Source organism: Eretmochelys imbricata, chromosome 4 (genome assembly GCF_965152235.1).
Source record: "Eretmochelys imbricata isolate rEreImb1 chromosome 4, rEreImb1.hap1, whole genome shotgun sequence".
Lineage (NCBI taxonomy): Eukaryota > Metazoa > Chordata > Testudines > Cheloniidae > Eretmochelys > Eretmochelys imbricata.
Window position 1 is genome coordinate 124055696 of NC_135575.1, and position 10813 is coordinate 124066508.

The window sequence follows — 10813 nt, forward strand, 5'->3', positions numbered from 1 at the left end:
TGCATAATTGCCCCAAAATGGAGGTTTCTTGCGCTGAGAGAACTGATTGGGGGACATCAATAATTAATTTGCTGGCATTACAACTCTTCCAATTGACATGAAGAATAGGAGAAACTTACTCAGAAATTCTCTCTTCAGTGACTTCAGCTGTAAATAACAAAATTCTATATACCTGGCTTCATACAGTCCCTTTACGTAACCCTTCTGCCCGTCAAAGTTGGCAGCAACAAGGGCCAGGTTCACTATCTAGGGGTTCCATTCCAATAACACAATGCAAAACCGGCTTGAGCCCCCACCCAGTGACCTGGGACAAATATATATCACCCCCGCTAGGTACCTCCAAGAGGTAATACTTCCCCTCTCGCAAGCACAGAGTCTGAGTGTAGCAAAAAGCCTTTTAATAACAGAGAGAAACAATGTGGCATTATGTTGGGGAAACACCACCAACAGGATTCATAACACAACCCATGAGCAAAAAACCCATCCCAAGCAAATTGGGGCATGTCCTTTCCCTTTGGTTCTTGAGGCCAGCAACCCAAAATCACCCAAAGTCCCAAAAGGCCAACAACCCAAAGGCTGCCCCAGAGTTTGAAAGTTTATCTGCAGAGTTTTACCTCCCAACCTGGGTGGAGATGGGGGGGGTGGGTTTCAGGGCACCTTATGTGGTCTAAAGCTGATTGCCCCACCTCTCCATGGGGCTCCGCTCTGCCAGCTGCCCCCATGAGCTGCTCCAGGCAGCCGACAAACTGCTCTGCTCTGCCAGCCGTCCCGCAAACTGCTCCACAATATATGTTCAGGCTACTTAACACAACACTCAGTGATTTCAGTTCTTAGTAGGTTTAGCTCTTTTGTGATTTCAGCTTGTAGTAGGGGAGCCTCAGTACTGGTGCACCATTAGCTTAAAGTGAATTCAGCTCAGCAGCCTGTAACTAGACCCCTAATAGAATCAAAATTAGCTCTGATATTCCACAGTGGAGAGAGGAGGAAGTGCAATTAGCATGTAAGGCCCATACCACCAAGTATATTAATACTTGTCCCCAGCCTCTCTCTATTCACTGGGTTTTGGAATCCATGACCCTTGCCTAGCGAGTGCTGCTTAGTTGATGGTGAGTCCCTCCATCATAACAAAAGTACAGTTCCACTGTCCTTGATTCACATGGTCAGGATAATAACAGTTTATTCCTGCCCCAATAACAGAGAAACTGGGGCTCCTACAGCAGCCAAAGTGACATCTAGACAGGGTAGGTTTGCCTATGCAAATGAGATCAGCCCCTGAAGTTCTTTTCCACAACCCACTATGACTCGCCACCAGATGTCAGGGTAGAGCTCATCCTGACTCTGCTTACATTTAATTCAATGTGATTTCATACATAATTGTTTCCTATTTAAGATATGCCTTCTCTTCCCTCTTTCTGTGTATCTACTTTAATGATTTATTCAATACCCATTAAAAATGGAAGTAAGGTTCCCCACATTAAGATCTTTTGTTAAAAATCTTCAGAGACCATCCTCTTCATTCAAATGAGACATTCCCTGGACAGTCCTCTTCCCAGTGCATTCAATCTGGTCATTTAAAATGTTGCTTTATTTCAGTATAAAATCTTAGACCTGTTTTCCATCAAGACTCTCATTCTTTCCAGGTGAAAGCACGCTACTTTTTTTTTTTTTTAAGGTAACTCATTCTAGTTCACTAAGCCTAGGCTTAGTTAAACCAGATTTAAAAAAAAAATCCTCCTTCAAGGTGTTTGTGGTATTTTGGCATCTCCTGTCCAGTCATTCCTCCCAGCAGCAAGGGAGTTAACAAGTGGTATTGTGTAGTGTAGTTGTGTTGGTCCCAGGATATTAGAGAGACAAGGTGAGTAAGGTAATATCTTTTATTGGATCAACTTCTGTTGGTGAGAGAGACAAGTTTTTGAGCCACACAGAGCTTTTCTTCAGGTCTGGGAAACATACTCCCAGAGTCACAGCTAAATGCAAAGTGAAACAGACTGTTTAGCATAAGTAGTTAGCTCATACTGTAAGGGACCATTCAAGGTACAGTGGCCTGTTAACATCTCTGCAGTCACAGGACAGAAAGAGGGGATTAGTGTGTTACAGATTGTTGTAATAAGCCACCAAGCCACCATGGATGTCACTTTCCTATATACCAACACTCCTCATCAGAATGGCTTAGCTGCCTGCTTCAAATATTTATAAGAAAATGGACAACCCTCAGATCACCAAACCCTCAGATCCAAACACATCACCAGACTCATTCATTTCATCCTCACCCATAACAATTTTACATTCAACAACAAACACCTTGTCCAAAGCATGGGAACTCCAATATGGCAACTTCTTAATGGGTCACTTTGAAGAAGAATTTCTGGACAAATGCAACATAAAACCGATGATATTTTCTTCCTCTGGACAAACAGCTTAACTTCCCTCATAGATTTCCACTACAACTTCAACAAACACCACCCATCTATTATCCTTTCTCTGGAATGCTCCCTTACTAGTATCAACTTCCTGGACACCACAATCAGCTTCAACAATGAAACAATGTCTGTATACAGACAACCATATACAAGAAACCCACATCACTACACCTATCTTCACAGATCTAGTAACCACCCCAACCACACCAAGAAATGTTATCTACCGCCAGGCATTCAGATACCACCAAGAATATGCTCCAAGAAGCAAGTCTGGGATATCCACCTTAGCACACTTAAAACCATCTTCATCAAACAACTACACTCCACCAGAGAAGGAGATCACATCATGAAATCAGCCACTCAAATACCCTGAGAGAACTTGCTTCAATAAAGAAATAACCCCTTCCCCATATCCCTAATTGTCACCTACCACTCCACACTGGAACACATAAGGGGGATCATTAAATAACCCATCCTCGATGGGAACCCCATCTTGAGGGAAATCTTCCTGAACCCTCTCTTCTGGTCTTTAAACAACCCCCAACCTCATCATCAGAAGCAAGCTCCCTACAGACCAACATCTCAAAGCAGCACCAGGACATTGCAGAACAACAGATGCAAAACCTACAGACATCTACACTGATGAAAACACCATACAACACACTTTTCAAGATCCATGGATTCTAAACATGTGGTAGACCTCATCCAGTGCACTAAATGCTCCAATAACAACTATGTTGGTGAAACCAGACAATCACTATGCTCTCAAATGAACTCACTCAGGAAAATGATAAAAGTCAAATACACAACACTACATCAAATTCATGAAAAATGCATCACGGACTGTGAAATCTGGTCTCCCCCACCCACACCCCCCGTGAAATCTGGTCTTTTGTGTGCTTTTACCCTATACTATACAGATTTCCCCGGGGAGACCAGCATTTCTCAAATTGGGGGTCCTGGCCCAAAAGGGAGTTACAAGATTATTTTAGGGGAGGTCACGGTATTGCCACCCTTTCTTCTGCGCTGCCTTCAGAGCTGGGCAGCCAGAGAGTGGCAGCTGCTGCCTGAGGCCCAACTCTGCAGGCAACAGCACAGAAGTGAGGGTGGCAGTACCGTACCAGGCCATCCTTACTTCTGTGCTGCTGCTGGCGGCGGCTCTGCCTTCAGAGCTGGGCTCCCGGCCAGCAGCCGCCGCTCTCCAGCCGCCCAGCTCTGAAGGCAGCGCCGCCGCCAGCAGCAGCACAGAAGTAAGGGTAGCAGTACCGCAACCGCCCCGCAATAACCTTGTGACCCATACACGCACACAACTCCTTTTTGGGTCAGGACCCCGACAGTTACAACACCGTGAAATTTCAGATTTAAATAGGTGAAATCATGAAACTTATGAGTTTTAAAATCCTATGACCATAAAATTGACCAAACTGGACCATGAATTTGGTAGGGCCCTACAAAGTGATCAGTCCTCATCCTCAGGGGAAACCTGCACAACACTTTCAAAAGATGAGCCTGAGAGCTTAAATTCAGTACTCTGGTAGACACTTAAAAATCATGGACTGAATAGAGACACTGGATTTATGGTTTACCACAACAATCTATAACCCACTAATCCCCTCTTTTTGTCCTATAACTGGAGGGGTGTTAACATGCCAATCTACCTTGAATATGTCCCTTACAATATGTGCTAATTACTTATGCTGAACAATCTGTTCCACCCTGCATTTTGCTTTGCCATTGGGAGTACCTTTTCCCAGACCCAAAGAAGAGCACTGTGTGGCTCGAAAGCTTGTCTCTCTCACCAATGGAAGTTGGTCCAATAAAAGGTATTACCTCACCCACTTCGTCTCTCTAACGAATGGTATTGTCTGTCAACTCCCTCTTTCTATTCCCTTCTTTTGGTGAAGACAGTTGGATTTTTTTGATGGTTGCTATGAACTGAGAATATCAACACCCAAACTGGGGTTAAGGAGGTGGCAAGATACAACAACAAAGATACAACTGTTCCCCAACAATTTCTGTGTTTGGATGTAGAAATCTGGCCGCACCTATCCCCATTTCACAAACACTTACGTATGTGAGCAATATTCAACTCAGTGAAACTGGCCAAATGCTGTAAATTCAGCTCCTATGTGTTTTCAGGATTAGGACCATGGAGATCAAACTCAGCCAGCACATGATTTATTAATTATACCCTGCCATGTGAATGGGCCATCAGCTAGTTATTAATTTTAAATTAATTTCAATTTTTAAAGTAAAAATCTCTGGTGCTATCCCTGCAGTGGAGCTATTTTTCAATTAAAGAAATATTTGAATCATTACAATGAATGAAAAATGTGATATGAATAGTAGACGTGCACAGGGATATATTCTAAAGCACGTGCAGAAAATGAAAGCTTACTCAGCTTTGGCATTTTTGAAAGATTTAGTATTAACTTAGCTAACTGCTCTTATTAAGTGCAGAAAAGTTTTTCATACTCTTTTTCTTACATCAAATATTCTGTAATCTTCCTATGTATCATGTAAAACAGGATTATTATATAATAAAAATTCAAATAAGTGTTTGGATTAACCAGCTGAAGAAGATGAGTGAGCATTTTTATAAAAGTGAGGCATTGTGCCAATCCCTCTGAAAACACACACACACACAATACCAATATACAAACCTACCAATCTAAAACATTCCACATATAACTATCCCCTTGGGGCGAGGATAAGGGAGAACAAACCACACATGACAGATGTTAATCTCATCTCTTAATACACTACTGGAAGGTGTTCAGTTATCACAATTATGGGGTCTGTACAAGAAGCTTTCGGCTATGTCTACACTGCAATAAAATACTCACGGAACAGCCATAAGTGGCCCAGATTGGCTGATTGGGCTCACAGGGCTCAGTCTGCGGAGCTATAAAATTCCACTGTAGATGCTCGGGCTGGAGTCCAGGTTCAGAGCCCCTCTCTCATTGCAGGGTCTCAGTGCCTGAGCTCCAGCCCAAACACCTACCCTGCAATTGTTTTGCTGCAGAGCCTGAGACCCATGAACCTGATTCAGCTGACTCAGGTGGGGTGTGGTCTTTTTACTGCAGTGTGAACATACCCATATAGACTTCACTAGACTAAACTAAACTAGAAACCTGCAGTTGGATGGATCCAGAGGGGTACAGTCTTTCTGAAGCTCATTGCAATCTTTCTGACTGACTGTGCTGAAAATCCTAAATTGTTGTAAATACCTCTCCAGTTGTGTTATTTCCAGATCAGGTGTCTGACTTCGTGGAAAAGGAAGTAGATGGTATAAGCATTTGACATAATAAATTACTCAAAATTAAATCTACTTTAAATGATATATTAATGTGGCCTAGGCAGTACAATGAAGGATGAAACATGAAGAAGACATTCCAGAATGTGAGTACTGACTATGAGTATGTCTGTACTTGAGCTGGGGTGTAATTTCCACCACAGGAGGGAGGATTGTTTCGCTGTATTCTGTGCTAGGGGCCACGGAGCCTGTGTGAGCCCGGCTAGAGTTCCTGAGCTGGGTTTGGGTTTGACTCTGCTTGGGTTACAGAAAAGAGGTGAAGATAAGAACAGCCCTCCTGGGTGAGACCAATGGTCCATCTAGCCCAGTATCCCATCTAGTGACAGTAGCCGATGCCAGGTACTTCAGAGGCAATGGCCAGAGCAGGCAATCATCAAGTAATCTATCCCTAAGTTGTCTTCTTAAGCATGGTGCGTATTCCTGGGGCTAACTCTCACCCCCCGACACACTCCACGGAGGGAGCATTTGTGTTTGTGCCAAGGCACGTGGCAGGGACTCGGGCCCCTTCCCCAACTCTGGGTAGCCCCCCAACTCAGGCTATGTTCTCCTTAGGGCCACGGAGTCCTTGCCTTTTTTTTCTGGTGCCTGGGAGTCAAGCCAGCTGTGGGGAATTAGCTCAAGTGGAAGAGTGCTCACTTTGCCTGCGAGAGGCAGTGGGGTCGATGCCCACATTCTCCAAGCAGTTGACTAAGGGCACCGATGAGATGGTGGGTCGTCCGGCCAGGTAGATGGCTTTTGGCCTTGCTGTCTGTAGCAGTCAGGCCGAAAATCAAAAGCCATCCTCCCCAGGCCCACAGCCACCCAGGGGCTCCTTTGCCCCATGTTGGCTTCATTAGTGCCACACTCTGACCAGCTGAACTAGGCAACCCACAGGAAACTTCTCAAGGTGTTCCCCTGGGGTGGGCACCAATTCAAAAAGCACCTGAAAGTTCATCAGCTGTTGCAAGAAGTGTGATTAGTAGGAGTAGGATTAGTAGTGATTAGTAGTGATTAGTAGGAGTGACGGGGCTGTAGCTTTTGGGCAGCTTTCCATCCCCCTTTCTGTGTATTGTCCCTCCCACTGGTTTCATTTGCGGAGCTGTACAATTCTGGCAGGGTGGCCATTTAGAAATCTTTTCCTTTCTTTTCTTTTAACATTAGGACTGTTTGGGTGTTTCAGTGTGGGTGTTTTCCCATTTGGAGCCATTTGGCTCCCATTTGGAGCCTCCTGCTCCTTCCTGTCTCAGCTCCAGTGTGGGCTTGGGGGGCTGCCTGTGGGCAGTGGGAGGCTGGGGTCCAGGGAACTCCCAAGCTCACCTTGTGCAGGCCGACTCTGAAGCCTCTCCCCTAGCTCGGGGTGCCGATTATTAAGCCTTACTCTGTGGCTGGGGCTGGAGAGTGTGATCCATTCTCAGGTACATTTGGGTGGAGATGGCGGCCGGCAAGAATTCGGGCCATCAGGGACAATGGGGGTGAGCCAGCAGCCCTGCGATTGTGCTTCCTGGGCCACAAGCTCAACCCTCATCTCCTCTGAGCTGGGAAGGCAGCTGGCCAGGTTCAACCTTCTCCTCTTCTCCCCTCCCTGGGCTCATGTTTTTCAGCCAGCTGGTCAAGCAAGGAGCCAAGAGAGGGGAGGAAAGGAGGTGGGCAGACCCTCGTCCTGCCAGCCTCTGCACTGGCTGGCCAGCCCCTTCCCCCACCAGGGCTCTTGCCTGCTCCCTGCAAGCGGCTCAGCCCATCTTCTTTTGGCCTCTCCGACCCCCTAGCAGTCATCCAAAAGAGCAGAAGCCCCCCTCTCCATCCTGCACACAGAGTGGCCAGCATGGGGCTCGAGCCCATGACCTTGGTGTTATTAGCACCACGCTCTAACCAGCTGAGCTAGCCAGCCCACAGGAAACAGGTACTTGCCTGTCCCTTTTGGAAGGAACCACCGGTTGGTGCAGTGACGGTGTGGACTCAGGTATGACATGAGTGGATCAAGAGGCCTGCAAGCAAGACAGGGGAATTAGCTCAAGTGGTAGAGTGCTCACTCGCTTCACACGCGAGAGGCAGTGGGATCAGTACCCGCATTCTCCAGCGGCAAGGGAGCCACAGTCCCTTCTTTTAGAAGCCATTGACAGTCAACGGGATGAGCTCTTCCAGAAGCCTCCATCCCTCTCCCTGCTTGGCCTCCCAAAAAGCCAGCCCTTGCGGAGCAGAAAGCTGTTCGTCCAAGGCCCTTCTCCCATTTCCGGTGGCGGGGAGGCTGGAGACAGGTTGGGGAAGTCAGCTCAAATGGAAGAGCATGGGAGAAGTAGTGACATCGACACACATATTCTCCAGCCTGCTCTGCTGTAGTGGGGGACCTGCCCCTTTCTTGCTGAGCTGTCACTAGAGCACGATCCCTTTCCCACTCCGTCCCTCCCTGCTAGTCTACACAAAGCTGATTGGCTGGGAGGGAGTGCCACTCAAATACAGAATTACTCACATCCCAGGGGTCCATGAAGGGAATGAGGAGATGGGGGAGGGGGGCACATGATACCACCTCAGCTGAGACCATGTAAACCACACAGCCTCCTGATCTCAGGCAGCATGGCAGCCGTGGACCAGAGCACACAGACAGCTTGGAGAAAGCCAAAGCGGGGCAGGTCAGGACCAGTGCATTGGTCTGGACCAGTGAGTCTGTGGGTGTCTATCCTGGTGGAGGCAGGGTTGTTTTGCTGTATGCTGTGCCAGGGGCCAGGGAGCCTGTGTGAGCTCTGCTAGAGTTCCTGAGCTGGGCCTGCTCCTGGCTTTGCTTGGGTTAGAGGAAAGTGGTGAAGATAAGAACGGCCCTCCTGGGTGAGACCAGTGGTCCATCTTGCCCGGTATCATGTCTTTTGACAGTAGCTGATGCCAGGTGTTTCATAGGCAATGGCCAGAGCAGGCAATCATCAAGTGATCTATCCCTGCGCTGTCTTCTTAAGTTTGGTGCTTATTCCAGGGGCTAACTCTCATCCTCCGACAGACTCCAGGGAGGGAGCATTGGTGTTTGTGCCAAGGCTAGTGGCAGGGACTCGGGCCCCTTCCCCAACTGTGGGTAGCCCCCCATCTCAGTCTGTGTTCTGCTTCGGGCCATGGAGCCCTTGCTTTTTTCTCTGGTGCCTGGGAGTCTGGCTAGCTGTGGGGAATTAGCTCAAGCAGTAACGTGCTCGCTTTGCCTGCGAGAGGCAGTGGGGTCAATGCTCACATTCTCCAAGCAGTTGGTTAAGGGCTCTTGATGAGCATGGTGGGTGGCCAGGCAGCCTTATTTTGGCCTTGCTATCCTCAGCCACCCAGGGACTCCTTTTTACATTGGGAGCTTTAGGACTGTTTGGGTGTTTCAGTGTGTGCGTTTGTGCCGAGGTGCAGGGCTGGGACCCAGGACGGAGGACCCCTTCCCCAACTGCTGGTGTCTCCCCCATTTGAGAGCTGCTCTGCTTAAAGCCCTTTCCCTGTTTGACTGGCACCTGGGCAATGGGCCAGTGGTGGGGAATTAGCTCAAGCAGTAGAGTGCTCACTTTGCATGCGAGATGGAGTTAGGTCAATGCCCACATTCTCAAAGCATATGGTTCAGGGCTCCTGGTGAGGATGGTTGATCGGCCCTCCCCACCCCCCACCTCCTCTTGCCCTTGCCTCAAGAGGGGGAGGCAATTTACCAGGCTCGCCCTGCTCACCCTCTGGACCAAGTCAAGGAAGGAGCTGAGAGAGAAGGAGGAAAGGAAGTAGCTGGAGTCTCCTCCCACCAGGCATACCCTGTGCAGCATCTGTGCTGGCTGGACCCACAAGGGCTTGCCTTAGGGGTTGGAGGGATGCTCAGGTGCGGTCCTGCTGATACTTCCCACCCATGTTACCTGCCAACCACCTGTGAGGGTTTAGAGGCAACGAGTCAGGCAGTGCAGCCTCTGGAGATGGTGAAGGGACCGAGCTCCTGCAGGGTCAGCTGCATCACCCAGGTAACTCCTCCAAAGCAGGGGTGTCCCTCCTCCACTGCCATCTGCTGCTGTTCCTGCCCCCCCTGCCCATGGAGCCATCCCTGGCCAATCTGCTTGGGAACTGGAGTTTGTCTGCTGTGCAGAGTGGGGTTTATGTGAGGGGGTGCTGATGGTGGGGTATCCCCTGCCGCCTGCTTGTGTATCTGGTTTCTGCTGAGCTGGGGTGAGGGTCAGGGGGAGCGTGTTTGTGCTGGTGTCTCTGGCTCCAGAGTGAGTGCTGCCGGCCCTGCTGTTCAGGCTCCTAACGCTCTTCTTAAAGAGACAGCGCTCTGACACACTTACTCAGGCACCCACACACACTCCCCCAACACACACACACTCTCCCTCTCTCTCTAACACACAATGCGCACACGCACACATACACACTCTAACACACACACTCCCCCTACACGCTCCCCCCTCTATCTCTCACACACACGCACAGACACATTCCCCCAACATACTCTCTCTCAGACATGTGCACACCCCCCCAACACACTCTCTCTCTCTCTCTCACACACACACGTTGTTGTTGTTGTTACTTCTTGGTTCTTCCTGTAGAAATGTGCAAGGCACACACAGTCTCTGTAATTTTATTCTTTCAATGTTCGTTAAGGATTACAGTCCTGTTATTTTGGTTTTTTGACTAGTCTGTGCCTTTCATATTTTTTTCTCTTATGCTTAAATTTAAGTCTTTGAGTAGTGAGTTCTACAATCCCTAACCTGTCCTGGTTGGAGTAATTATCACTATTACTTTTTATTACCATATTGTGCTCTGTCATTCATTATTTAAAGTGGTACAATCAAATAATAGTATCCTTCTAGAATGTAAATTTAGCTTGTGCCAGTTTCAAAAAATTAGCTAAACACATAACTTTAGACACTGTGCAGATGAAGGTCAGTTATTTTCAAATGGTATTTTTAATTATACCTGTAAAATAACTTACAATTGTACAAAAATAAATGTGGTTCAAAGTCTGATACTAATAGTAATGATGGAGTCAAACGTTAGTGAGTTACATGCATGATTGTGATCATAATCATAACATAAATGCCAAAATAATTAGAAAAATAAATCCCTGTTCTTTATAAAGGAGAAAAAAACCTTAATTGCATATGTTAAAATT

At 47.5% G+C, this 10813-nt stretch overlaps 1 non-coding gene across 1 annotated transcript; it reads right to left on the minus strand.

Annotated features, from left to right (window-relative positions):
* Positions 1–7529: 7529 nt before the first annotated feature.
* Positions 7530–7603, minus strand: TRNAI-AAU (transfer RNA isoleucine (anticodon AAU)). The gene has a single exon. It is a non-coding gene; the product is annotated as a tRNA-Ile (tRNA).
* Positions 7604–10813: the final 3210 nt, after the last annotated feature.